General features: G+C 36.1%; 1 protein-coding gene across 4 annotated transcripts in view; it reads left to right on the plus strand.

The window, feature by feature from the left end:
* The window catches only part of LOC145688516 (major facilitator superfamily domain-containing protein 6), a 207,679-nt gene that overhangs the window by 122,872 nt on the left and 70,555 nt on the right, over window positions 1-14,252 (plus strand). The window contains exon 3 of one of the 4 annotated variants that reach the window (XM_081762869.1): window positions 8,073-8,186. The exons of 1 other annotated variant lie outside the window; for it this stretch is intronic. The gene's annotated coding sequence lies outside the window, so the exon portion shown is untranslated. Of the gene's footprint in view, window positions 1-7,665; window positions 8,187-13,158; window positions 13,456-14,252 lie in introns of those variants that run through there. 2 more of the 4 variants (XM_081762895.1, XM_081762879.1) reach the window with 2 other exon arrangements.

Raw genomic sequence — 14,252 nt, forward strand, 5'->3', positions numbered from 1 at the left:
GAAATACCGAGGTTATCAAGGAGAAGACTTTCGCTTAAACTGACATCCGAACCGCTACTTGGGTTACGCATGAAAGAAGGGTTGTGGTTCGACCGAGAATTGAACATGGGACACCTTGATTAAAAGGTGAAAGGGAAATAAAACTATTGCAGGTGGTTTGATATCTGGAAACGTCACCATGAAGTTCACACGATTCGCAATTTTCATTCTTTTTATTTTTGTGGTTTAAACCAGTTATAAAAAAAAAAAAAAGTTGGTGTTAACCAGCCAACCCTAAAAGTAAACACTTCTTTTTAAAGAATACACAAATAACTAGCAAAATAGTATGTAGTATTTTTACTTCAAAATATTCCATACCCTCTTTTTGAAACAAAATAAAATTAAAATAAAACATAAGAGAAATACTTAGATTTATATGATACACTTAGGGCTGAACATCTAGAGCTTTTGGTTCTGTATATTCTTGAAATTCTACAGTTAAGTTTTATAGAACCACCATCACAGTTTACCCAATCCTCAAGTTTTCTGAATTTTTAACAAGAGGGATTCAACATATCATTACGGAACTCCCCCCCCCCCAAAAAAAAAAAAAGACTACGGAATATATTTAAGTTAAGCTAAATACAACTGCACAACAAACATGACTGAGTGATTAGCTTTTGAGCTTCTATCGGGAAGTCCGGGATTCAACCCAGCATTCGACCATTCTGACAAGGCTTTTCTTCATTCCATCTGTGAATGTAGAAATAGTGCGTGTACTGTGAGTTGGGCGACTTCCTTTTTTATTGTTTTTAAATCATTATTATTACTAATTACCAGCAGTGACGGTTTTGCGAAGGTTAGGGGGGCGGTCTTTCGGACTGAAGCCCGTTCCCCAAAGTTACGGAATGTCTGCAACAAACGAAATATCTATTATTTATGCCTTTACTCATAAACTTTAAGCTCCCGTCAAATAAAAATTACGAGTGTTTAAAAAAACTAAACATTAGTAAGAAACCCTTCCCAAAATACTTTTCTAAATCCGCCACTGATTCTCAGTATAAAATGATTTTTAAAGTTGTATCCGGAAGATTATTGCTAAACATATAAACGAAACGAAATATTAGTTATGCCTGTACTCATAAACTTCAGGCACTTCCCAAATAAAATTAGGACTTTTTAGGAAACGAAACAATCAGAAAAACCCCTCCTAAAGTACTTTTCTAAATCCGCTACTGATTATTTGTATAAATTGGTATTCAAGGTTGTGTCCGGAAAATTAATGCTAAATCACTTCACAGCTACAGTATAACAGAAATGTGGAAGTACGGTTTGACGGATATATTGAAAAACGTACGCTTTGACGGATAAATAGAAAAACGGGCAAGTTCAACTTTTGCGCTAGAAGCTAGAGTACTAAAAGCTCTTAGAAATGAAACACGGATGACAAACTAGAGAAGAAAAAAGATGTCGATAACTCAAAAGTTAAAATAAAGTTAAATAGCCTCTAAAATTACCCTCAAATACTACATTCTTCATGTTAGCTTTAATTCGTAAAACATGTGCTCCATCCATCTTGATGGTGAATTTCAGAGCGAAATATGACATTCAGGTCATGGAATTCTTATCTAACTATAGAATATACTATAAGAAAGCTATTTAGATAGAAAAATCATGAAGTTGAAAAAAGCCAAAATTTCCAAAATTCTCGTTTTTTTCCCAAAAAAGCCGGCTTTTTATGTGAAAAAACCATCGATTCAAAAAAGCCGGCTTTTTTGCATCTCTACTTTACAAACATGTTCGTTTTCATCATTTATAAATTGGAATTTGCAACTTTGTAGTGCAAATGGAAATTTTAAAAATCATATTATTAATTAGTTATATAAACTAAAGTAAACGAATCTATTTTTTTAAACCTCCAAATTATATAAAACCTAAAAAATAAATCATAATAAATGAAAATAAAGTAATAAGTATTTTTTCTGATAATATGGAAAATGAAATAAAGAAATGGAAATAAATTCCTTCCCGGGAATTTATATGCCAGGGAAAAAGACCCGGGAATATTTCCAATTTTTATTTTCTCTATAGTGTACTCTATAGTCGATGAAGTTCAAGACAACTTTACCTCCTCTCCCTCCAAGAATGCACATGAATGCATAGAAATAAAAGAAGGTTCAAGCAACACAGACTAACAGATAATACTCTACCTTTCGTTAATAACATAAAATATACAAGTACGTAAAGTAAAACAAGGATAAAATAGGCTACTGCAAACATTTTTATCTTTGAAGGATTTATTACAAGAAAGCAAGAGACAAAAAATAAATAAATAAATAAATAAAATAAAATAAAATAAAATAAAATAAATCATTTATATTTTCACTCATATATTCTTAATTTGTGCACATTAGGTTTTCTGACGTGATCTCTATATGCAACAGTAAAGACCTATGTTACTAAAAGAATAGGAAAATTCGAAAGCATGATTGTTTGATCATAGTTTACACAGATATCTTTAAAATTGAAACTCAAGTTAGAAAAAAAAATATAAATAGGATAAAGAAGTAAATAGCAACTAACAAAACTTCATCATGAATTCATGATCCACAGAGAAACAACAATGTATTTTAAACTATGAAGGGCTGATCACATGGTACGAACAAGCTTACAATAAACTTTCAGACCTGGTCTTTAATAAGGTGCAATGCGTCGATTTTTATGTCCAGCATCGTACAGGAATAGTGACAGCAATTACGGCTAATTTGTGAATTTCATGAAAAGCAATTTTGAAAAGATCCATCACTTCAGTAAACTGAGAAACTGAGGTAATTTTGCATTGCCTTTCCTCCTCATAACGTTTCCAAACTTTCGGGAGAAGTTTCAGTTCCGCCTCTACACTATCGACATCACATCCATAATGACGTGCATGTGGTTCAATTTTCTCAAATGAGAGGAAGTGTTCACTTTTAGGGTGAAGACTGCTTATCCCACTTAAAATCATTGTTCATTGCAGAGTTAAACACGGTTCTAAAACCTATTACATTACATTACATCGAAAGTAATACCTATTGCTTTTGAAGTACAGGAGGTCATCTTCATTATTTTACTTCTGTTGGGGTGGGCACATGGGTGGGCGAGGCCATCCATCGGGTGGGCGGTCGCCCACCCCCGCCCACTCTTAATGCCGTCCCTGGTTATGAAGGAGGCACTAGCGGATCCAGAAGGATCGCTTGCGGGGGAGGCGGTTCGCTTCCTAGAAGCATAGCCTCAAAGTGACCAGAATTTTACTTTGCAAGAATCGGACGCATATGAATGCGGGACTGGAGGGGGTGTAAACCTGATCCCCAGATTCCATTTTGGGTCCCAAATTTGTAAGTTTTTTTTCTTCCTTTTTTTTTTTTTTTTTTAATGAAAGTGTATTCTTTCTGTAGATATAAATTAATACATACTTTCGTTTCGGAGGCATGGTGGTGTCATGATTCACTAGTCACCGCAATATATCACATGCGCTGTCTTGCATAGTACTTTCAGAAAAAAAAATACTGTGTTGACGATAGCATTCATTTTAACGAAAGTACAATTTGCACCAATCATTTATATTTTGAAATTGCGGAACAACAGTTGAAAAAAAAAAAAAGACAGACTCGGTCTACGCAAAAATAGATAAAAGTATACATGCATAAAGAATAATACAAACTGTTAACAAATAACGAAATATATATGATATTTCTATGTACATTTCTTGGTAGATAAAAATAATACAATAATTACAGCTAATTATAAAGTGATGTTTAATAGTATGTGACAAATAGTGTTCCAAATGAGCCGAAATGTAGGGGAGCAATCTTTACATATTGCATTCATTTCTGTTTATATCAGGATATAACTCAGCAAATTGAAAATTGAAAAGAAAAAAAATATAATATTCAATCTGAATTCCAAGGATGTTTTAGTGGTTCCGTGCTTATTCCCGTGGTAGTGATTTCCCGAAAATTAATTTCGTGGCTTTTCCCCCAAAATAAGAATATTATGATTTTTGCCTTAAAAGAACTGGCTTGCTCACTCAAGGTCACAGATCGAGTACAGGAGAATGAAATGGATACACTTCCTAATACATAATACTAATCCTCACTGTATTTAAACTTTGTACTGTAGGCCTACTACTAACAGTACCCCAGAGCGACGGTTTAAACTACAGCAATAACACATAAAGAAATGAATTTTGAATATATATCCTATATAAATATAATATATTACAGTACTCCTTAACCACATAAATCACTGCGAAGGTAAATGCACGCTTTATTCAATAAAATACTGCAAATAATGTAACAACAAAAATATCAGTACTAAACTTTCTCTTATACAAAGTCAATAAAAATTTTATCAGATCTAGCACGAAATGTGTATAAATGTTACATGAATTAAAATTATATAGAATCACAATATAAGCCATTATATTGTATAAATAGTTAAAAAAAACTCAAAGATTAGCAAAGCCTACAACAAAATGAACAAAAGAACAGGGTGCGAATTGGCGGGGGGGATGCCAGGGATTTCCCCCCCTGACAAAAATCTTTCCCACCCTGGAGAAGAAAAATTTTATCCCTGGCAGGGATAACTTTTCCCCCTCTGGAGTATTTTTAAATGGACATAAAGATAAGATAGAAAAAGGGAACAATTCTTACTTTGTGTAGCTAACCTAAATACTACTTGAGTGAAAATTTGTGAAAGATCTCACATCTCAACTGTTTTGTACTTCTTAGTATATATATACATATATATATATATATATATATATATATATATATATATATATATATATATATATATATATATATATATATATATATATATATATGTGTGTGTGTGTGTGTGTGTGTGTGTGTGTGTGTGTGTGTGTGTGTGTGTGTGAGGACTGGGTGAGCATATGGGTGAAATTCATCCCCCCCTGGGAAAATTTTTCAATTCGCACACTGCAAAAGAAGATCAGAAATGTAAAATCAAAGTGATGTTTCCGTTCATTACTGCACAGGAACTATATTTCCTAAAACATACCGACTGGCGATATTATTTGACAATATCAGATATTTGAAAAAAAGTTAAAATTTATTTTTGAAAAATTCTCACCTTTAAACGAAATTACCAATGGAGAATAAAGTAAGTATAATTTGTTGTTTTTCTCTCATCTCAGATATAACATGGACTCCGTTTGGTCTAATAGCTAACATGCTTACATTTGGTGTGCGTGATCCCGAGTTCGATTCCCGATGAGAGTACAGTTGAACGAAAAAAGTGGTTCGGATTTCACTATAATCAGTAGGTCCATGCCTCGTTTAGCTGTCCTGGCACAACCGTGGGACATTAAACAAGCAAATATCACATGTGTAATATATAACTGTTTATTAAAAATATTATATAGCCTGTATACCGGTACACATTTTTTACAATTGTAGTTGTGCCCTTTTGTTTCAGTTAAAGATTTTTAAAAAGCAATTTCAAAAACGCCATTTCACAAGTTCGTTCATCTTTCTTGATTTTGTTTGCGATTCAGGTATTGTACTCCAAGGAGTTCGACTTTGGACTCAGATTCATAACTTTTGGGGAATACCCACGAGTTGAGAATAATTACGGCCAGAAACACGACGGGCGGAAACCACACAACGTCCTTAGTCACCTTGCAGTCCATCTCTCTGAAAGTTACAGCACAAACTCAACTCTACATCTTTTCTTGTTCCTGGCAAATCTGTCGATGACACGATCGTAATCTACGTTGAGTTGAGTTGATTTTGAGTTTAACGTCCTGTTCAGCAGCGAGGCTATATGAGACGTGGACCTATTGATTAACGTGGAATCCGAACCACATGAGCTCCCGCCGGGAAGCGAACCCGGATCTTCCACGCTAAAGGCGCGTACACTAACCGCTTAGCCATGAAGGAGCTCAATCGTAATCTACGTTTGTTTCGGTATGTATAGAGTAGTGCCACCTGAAGCAAGCCTCTGTGTCCGAAAACCGATGATCTTCTACCAGTTCATCGAAAAGTTTTCTCGCTTTGGGTTGCGTTTTTTTCTAAGAACACAGGGCTGACTTTTCACTTCACAGCAACAGCTGTGGCCTCTTGTTCTATTTGATGGTATTCTTCACTCATTTTCTTGAATTCCTCTCTGCTTTCTTCAGGAGTGCGTAAAGCTTTCTCAAGGTCAATTTATTTAGTTTGGAAAAGTTGCTATGTGATGTTCAGTTGTGAAAATATTTTTGACAACACCACAGTAAGAAAAAATAAAATCGAAGGAACCCCTTGCCTTTCTCAAATCCCTCTGCTTCTAATACCTCGTTAACCTTCTTACTTGTGAGTGGAAGTTTTCGGAGAGTTCATTGCATCAGCATACTTCAGCCTATACAATGGACTGATACCGTGAGGCCCATCTGATTGGATAGAACTTTTTTAAAAGTGACATCTGACTCCCCTGTTAATCATGACAGAATATTTCACTTATAATATACTTTGGCCAAAAAATATATACAAATCCTGGAGCGTTGTGAAGTAACTGCCTACACATTTTTTTTTTTTTTTTTTTTTTTTACAGCTTTGACGGCATTATTAATGGCAAAGCGTAGGTTATGTACCGTGCAGTGAATTTCTTGAAGTCTCTGAACACCTGAGTAAGCACAACTCATCACACCAGCGCCATCATATCCCTGCGTTCTGCATTCTTTTACAGACAATCCCAATTTGTTCAAATGACTTAACACTAGAGTTGCAAATCTGGATGCAGTTGGATTTCCTACATGTAAAAATCCTAAAAACACTTCTTTAATCTCGACATGCTTAGAAACTTCGTTTTCTAAGCTTTCGTTTACCTCTGTAAAATTTGCATACCTATTAATGAAACTCATTTGATCTTCTTTTGATAAATCTTTAGTTTTATCAATGATTAATGAGAAAAATGGCACTCTTTTCTTAATTTCCTTCAACAAATTAGCTTAAGTTTGAAGGCAGGCAACGAATGATTTGATTTTGAACATCATGGTTGAGATAATTAATCTGGTCTCTGGGTAGACTGATTACTGTAAGAGACATCTTTTGCTTCGTTGTCAGTTCTGGTAGCTCATTACTTGGTTCAAGTAGTTAAACTTTTTTTTTTTTTTTTTTTTTTTTTAATGCTCAGATCCGGCTTTTCAGTTTCGACATCTGAAGACTAACTGAAACGGGCTATCATCGTCGCATTTTATTTTTCTTCAGCCTTTTTCATCATCCTTTATTTGTGATACGATGTAATTGATTAAACTATTGTGAAAATATAATTATTTTTCAAGTGTTTTAAAAATTAGTATTTACAGGCAAGGTGCAGGGGAACTTTTGAAAGCCCTTGGGGCCCCTAGGGTCCGGGCCCCCCGCACCGCTGGGTCTTACGGTTTATAGATCCGGCACTGGGCTCTAAGTAGAAATCGAACTCGGGTCTCCCACGTTGAAGATTGATACTTAAAGCAAGAAGACATTATGGAATTAGAATATGCGAAAAAACAGGAGAACCATGAGAAAACACTCAGATAGAATGTTGTCGATAAGCTCACATGGCCTGGAATTTGAAATCGAACCATGGATTCCTCGCACCAAACATGTCATTCTTCCCTTGTGATATTTCAGTGCAATGTGTAATATTTTAGTGTACATTTTTGTTTCCTTTCAGGATGATGTAGTCGGAAGTCATTTTCACATCTTCTGTGTTGCAGGCTGTGTATAATAATATTTTAGTATCGTAAAACTAACCCCAGCTGTGTCTTTTTTGCGTAAACATTAGGAATCAAAGAAAGATGTATCATCAAATATTCACATAAGTATCTGCATTGTGAGAAAGCTGTCAACAAACAAACGTCTTGGTGTTTTATCGAAATATGTGCTTTGCAACACTGTAGGAGGGCTGATGCTGTGTTCTCTAGTATGAGATAAATGTTTTGCAGTGAAGGAAGAGATAGAGAAACTTCGTGTTGTAACCATGTGTGCATGCGTGTCCTAGCATTTAGAATATGGCTCCGGAGACAGTGCGACTCCAATGGCACTTGTACGTGTTTATTGTGTACTTGACAGGTTTCCGTACGAAGGTTGTTTCTCAGTCTATCCACCTTCTGTGCACAGGAAACAGCACCAGTTGTAGTTGATATCTTCTGTACAAGTGTGGAAAATTGATTTACAGAGGCAGAGGTAAGTTTAAAATCATTAAACAATTTTACATATGCGTGTAATTTTTACTGGTTTTGTTTTTGCGTAGAAAGGAAATAAATTGTAGTTGGGAGTGCTGGTTATCTTTAGCTCTTCACGTCATCAGGAAATCATTAAGTTACAACCTTCAGCAGTTATCTCCGAAATGTTTTAAAAAGTTTCTAAAAGAGTGAATGAGTGAGGAAACAAAGTTATATTGTATGTTTTAAAACTTCGTGTATATACACTATCTTTGTTCGTTCCTCATTCCATCTTCTTGCTGTTCTTTTCACAGTGTTAGAAAAAGTTATAGGAATAAAGGTGATAAGGTACTATCTTACTTATGTCACTAAATTATATGGTCTGAGGCAGGGGTAAAAGTGGATCTCAAAAGGAAAGGGGAGGCTTGACGTCACGCCGTTCCCCTTGTCTATCTTTGCCCATTGTAATTTTTATAGAAAGTGGGGGGACGGCACAGGTATTTTATGTAAGTGGGTGACGACGTTCCCAGCGTTCTCCCCCCACTATTACCCCCTGGTCTGAGGGAATAAAAGTTATCGTCTGCTGTGAGAGACAGGCCAGTAGCCAGCCCAAAAATGTAGGGGGGGGCCGACTGAAGTCAGGGGGGCCTGACCCAAAAATATTATAGTTTATCACCATATTATAGTTCATTTGCAAGCCTACCGTGAAAATTTTATGGGGGCCCGCAAAAATTTAGGGGGGGCGGCCCCCTAGACCCCCCTGGATACGGGCCTGGTGAGAGATTATTCAATCAATAATACAATGTAAAAAAACAAACAAACAAACAAGGCGGCTTCGTTAACATTTTCATCAGCATATTCAGAACCTGATTAGAATGGAAATTTCAGTTAATAAAACGTTAGTATATTCTTGCAATAAGTGTGTATAGAAGACGTCATTCCTTTTCAGCACTGAGGATGGCACTATTACTTCCGAAAATTGAACTCGGGTCGCTTGCACCAACGTTAAACAATATTGATCATGAGGAAGTTCATTAGAAATATTAGTTCCAACATTCTCTCATAACAATTTTAATTCAAATGATAATGATGGTTAGAGGATGTACTTGACAGGCACTAGTACATTTGTCTAGGAGGGCAGCTAGGCCAAAAGTAGAGGGGTACGGTGTCTAGATGCTTTAAGACATTTAAAGACTGCTATGAAGAAATAGAAAGAGATCTTTCAGTTAATATTTCTTGGATATACTCCTATAAGGCTCTCCGATAGAAGACACACTGTACAGTCAAGAAATCGCATCAACAGAAGAAAGTACTATAAGTGCTGCAACTGAGATTCAAGCCGTGTGCTGGGTAATTGCTCTAATATCTTACTATGTATTATTTCGTCTCAATTTCGAACTCGCAATCTTAGTAATGCTGAATTCACTTACGTCGCATCAATTGTTTGAAGTCAATGTGATTAGAGATGCATCTGTAATTCCCTTATTGTAATTCGATTCCCTACTGGTTTCTAAACAATTTATAATAATAATAAAATCCTGAGCTTTGACGAGAAATATCCGGAGTGTTCGTTTCCATTATGTTCAATTTATATAAAAGTAATCATGGAAATAGAATCAAATTAAAAGAAAATGTCTCATTGCACACTTTGTGACGACTGAGCGGAGATTTGATCCGGTAACCCAGACTGATCTGGAGAGAACCACCCGAAAGATTCGGAAGCCACGCAACTTTGTCATATTCATATGGAGAACTATGAATATGTCTGCTGATGTAACAATCATAATTCTCTCTCTTTCTCCTTCTCTTCTTACTAAGTCTACCATTTTCTTCCTCTCTTCTGTGAACATTCTCCTATATGAGCAAAGGGCCTATCTGGTTGCAATGATGTGAGCAGACTTTGGGGAAGATGGCTGAAATTCAGCTCAAATGTAGAAGGGAGTATGTAGATTCTATATTCCAAAAGCAAATTGTCTTAAAATGAATGGAATATAATTTTAAAAGCACAAAACATTAATGTCAATGGAAAATCAATGTAAAACAAATAATTCCTCCACTGATCTCACAAACCAAAAGAGGGAGATGGATGAAAAATCAGCTTAGGTAAAACAGACTATGTAGATTCTACATTCAGAAAAGAAATTGTCCTAAAATGGATGAAGCATAATAAAAAAAATATACAAAAAAATTACCATTAAAGTCGATGGAAAACCAATGAAAAAATGAAGTCCACATCTCTCAAAAACTACCTGTACAATAAGGAGACGGCTAATTGAAAGCTTACTGCAAAGACACAATGAAGAACTAAAAACGATGTTTACCACGTAAGGTAAACATGGATAGAATATTGTCAAAAGCCAAGTTGTTTGAATAAAATCAATAATAATGATAAAGTACGTATATACACCTTCTTGGAATTACCCAGGGCGCCCTACTGGAAGGTTACGTGCTAAAATATCTCACATCTGGATTTGGAAACTCCATACTCGTTTTAGCACACAACGTGACTTTTGACCTGATGACGTGGCGCAGTCTGGTCCCTACGGCAAATCGGATAGCCCCTTTGGTAGGTTGGTTCATTTGGAGTTTAACGTTTTTGGATCTATAGCTTAACGTAAGCTTCTCGATCATCTTACCACATGAGTTTCTACCCGGGAATCGAACCTGGGTCCATATCAGTGATGGAACGGATCATGAGTAACTGGGTTACAATTCTTGTCCGGGCCATCCGTGTCTGGGTTTCCTTTCTAAGACCATGACTGAACAGACTCGGTAACCCGAACACATCTTTCGAAGGAGCTGAAATACCAGCTTTACAGTATTACTGAGAATTTTATAGTTGACTAATGATGTTCATAACTCGAGTTCGAACACTTATTTGTTTAATTCCTTGTGTGACATTTCTTAATCGAGATACCATGTACGAGGGTCACTACGAAAGTTTGAGATGTGAAATAACTTACATACTTAAAATCAATTTAACACTTACATTTTCTCAAAGTATTCACCATTACACTGTACACACTTTTGCATCCTCGAAAACCACTTTTGGAAGCAGTGTTGCCAGTCTTTTTCTTCAAGTGTTGAAAGTTCATTCTCGTAAGCCACTACAGCTTCTTCAGGGCTGTAAAATCTTTTATATTCTAAACGACAAGTTTTACAGATCCACTCGATTAAATTTTGACGATCCCTTATAACAAAAACATGAAGCTTATCTTTTCTGATTCTCACGCATTTGTAATCGGATAAATCTTGTAGTTATCTTTCAGTACTGTGCTTTGACACACCGACTCAAACAACAAGGGAGAAAGAAAACTATAGATTTAGTGAGACGAGAAATAATAGAATTGTGTTTATTAGAATTGCATTAGCAGCTTCATATATATACTTCCTATGTGTATGACGATGTTTCGTTGTCTCCAGCTCAAGGGTCTGTCCGGGTCATGGGTCTTCCGCGTCACGGATCATTAAGTTGTTGACCCGTTCCATTACTGATCCATACGCTAACATATGGTCACGAGCAGGAGCGCATCCATATTTTTTTGTTGGGAGGGGCTTTGGGGAGGGAAGGTCCAATGCTAAAAGCCACTACATCTATGTAGTATTGAACAAATATTAGTCTGCACCCGAAAAAACGATAAGTAATTGTAAAATACTTCCACATATATTTTCAGAAAAATGAATGATAGATCGAGATTGTTTTATAAGAGGAGTACAAATGAATTGTAAGATCAAATTTATATGCTACATCAATCATTTCCCTGTTAAACAAGTATAGTTTTATTGAAAAATTGTACAAATGTATGTTGAATTAGGAAGTTTTGGGGGCAGTGCCGTGCTGTGGGTGAAGGGCGGGGCGAGTGGGGCGATGGTTTCGGGCGCCGAAGTAAGGAGGCGCAAAATTCGGGAGAAAAAGGAAAAAAATACTTGGAATATATGTATGGGGCACCGTCGTATACTTTCGCCCCAGGCGCTGATTTTCCTCAGCACGGCACTATTTGGGGGACGTGGTGGATTCCCCGTGGGTTCGCCCTGGCCACGAGCAAACTTTCTGAGCAAATTTGAGTTCATTTTAAAATTTACTTCTTGTGAACTAACATATGGCAATCCAATACGATGGACAATCAATCTTACAAAAGTTGTATTATTCATATCTTAAAATGAATATTAATAGTTTTCTACAGTAATTATAATAAGACAAGATATAAGTGCATTTGCAGAAATAATAATAGTTTTTGTTTGCTCATATTACTAGAGTTCACGATTCGAATCAACGGGGGGATGAGGAGGATTTCCCCCTATTGTCAAGTAATTTCCCCGGCTCGTCAGAGAATAATTTCCTCCCATTTAATATATATCACTGCATTAAAAAAGTCCTGGATCTGTATCTGAAAAGTTTTCCCCTGTAAAGCAACTTGATTCGAACCCTGCTAGAGTGTATTGGACAAAGTTCGAATAAATAGAGAACTGATCACTAGACTGGCGAGGAATTCAACTCAGGTCTTGTGCATGCCGGGCGGATACCATTCCAGTGCGATACCAGTGTCACAGACAGTTTTCTTTTATGTTAGCTATTGTTAATTAGGCCCTAATTGACGGTATGCTTTTTAATGATTATTATTTGTTGAACATACCACTTATTTGTAAATGTTTTGGGGAGCTTTGTATTTAACAAAACGTGTTTATACTCACCTTCAAATAGATAATTTCTGCAAATTGTCAGTGTGTATGAAAAAATAACTTACAGTCTAAACCCCTTAATATACTGGAAATTGGCATTATGCTTTCTTCATTACTGATTATTGCTGGAATTGACATTTCATATTTCCTACCGATAAAAATGTGGCAACATGGCAAAGCGGACTGTCAAGGATGTAGGACGTGCTCTTAATGTTTTCTTTTTCTTTTTTCCCTCAACAACATAAAAAAAAAAATCATTTACATAAATTATTGTTCAGCTGATTCCTACGTGACAAGCGTTTTAAATTTTTCATCAGAGTGATAAGTTGTAAAGCGCAGCCTACAGTAGTCGATCAAGAACTTTTTAGTTGGGGCTGCACTGGAAATTCTGAGGTGTAAAATTCATAAATAAATGTGGAATATATATATTCAGAGTTGGCGTAAGCCCAATTGTGGGCTGGGTCAAACAAGGATGTTATAAATTCTTGGGGTCAAGTGAAATTCATCGAGATCAGCTTACGAAATCAGTATGCGCACACTGCTACTATTTGTCGGAATTCTTATTTTCTGTTACCACCCATGGCCGCATGGAGCGCAGTAGTCAGATTTTGGTGAGCATTTGTTTTTTAAAGTATATTTTTTATTTATGTATTTTGTTTTAATTCATAACTATTTTTATTTTTATGGGAATTATGTGTAGTATGATCTGCATAAATGACTGTTCAGTAAATATTGTTACATGAAATGATATTTCTATTACTATCTTGCTTATATATTTTTGCGTCAAATATATTTCTTATTTCTTCGTACTTTTAATTATTTTTAATCTTTATATATATCGTTTTACGAGACTTATGTACAGTAAATATGACTAGCATAAATGACTATTCAGTATATATTGTTACAAGAGGTGATATTTCTAACTACTTTACTGGTACGTGCTAGCCTGTTTTTAGTTAACATTTAGAACGAAACCTTTCGTCCTTTTCCTAGCGACAGAGGTTTCGATTATGTCCTTGGGGGCCGCGGTGGCTCAGTGGTAGAGCGTTCACCTCTGGTGCTTGGGGTCCCGGGCTCGATCCCCGGCCCCGCCAAGTGAACTTTCTGGTGGACAAACACTGTGTGCGTGGGTTTTCTCGGGGTTCTCCCGTTTCCTCCCACTTTCTTCATTCCACCATTTCATTCACTACTCATCATCACCGTCTCCTTTAGCCTAACCGGCATAACCGTGGGACGTAAAACTCAAAGATTTCGATTATGTCCTTACACTCGGAAGACAATTCATCTGTTTCATGCTCAATGGAAGAAATAGCCAGATTTGTAAGTTTTGTTCTGCCTCATAGTGGAGCGTAGGTACGATTTTATCAGTTTCACTTTACTGAGGGACGGTTCAGATGTCCAGGACAGA

The sequence above is a fragment of the Thermobia domestica genome, chromosome 1, assembly GCF_964235325.1.
Source record: "Thermobia domestica chromosome 1, izTheDome1.hap1.1, whole genome shotgun sequence".
Lineage (NCBI taxonomy): Eukaryota > Metazoa > Arthropoda > Insecta > Zygentoma > Lepismatidae > Thermobia > Thermobia domestica.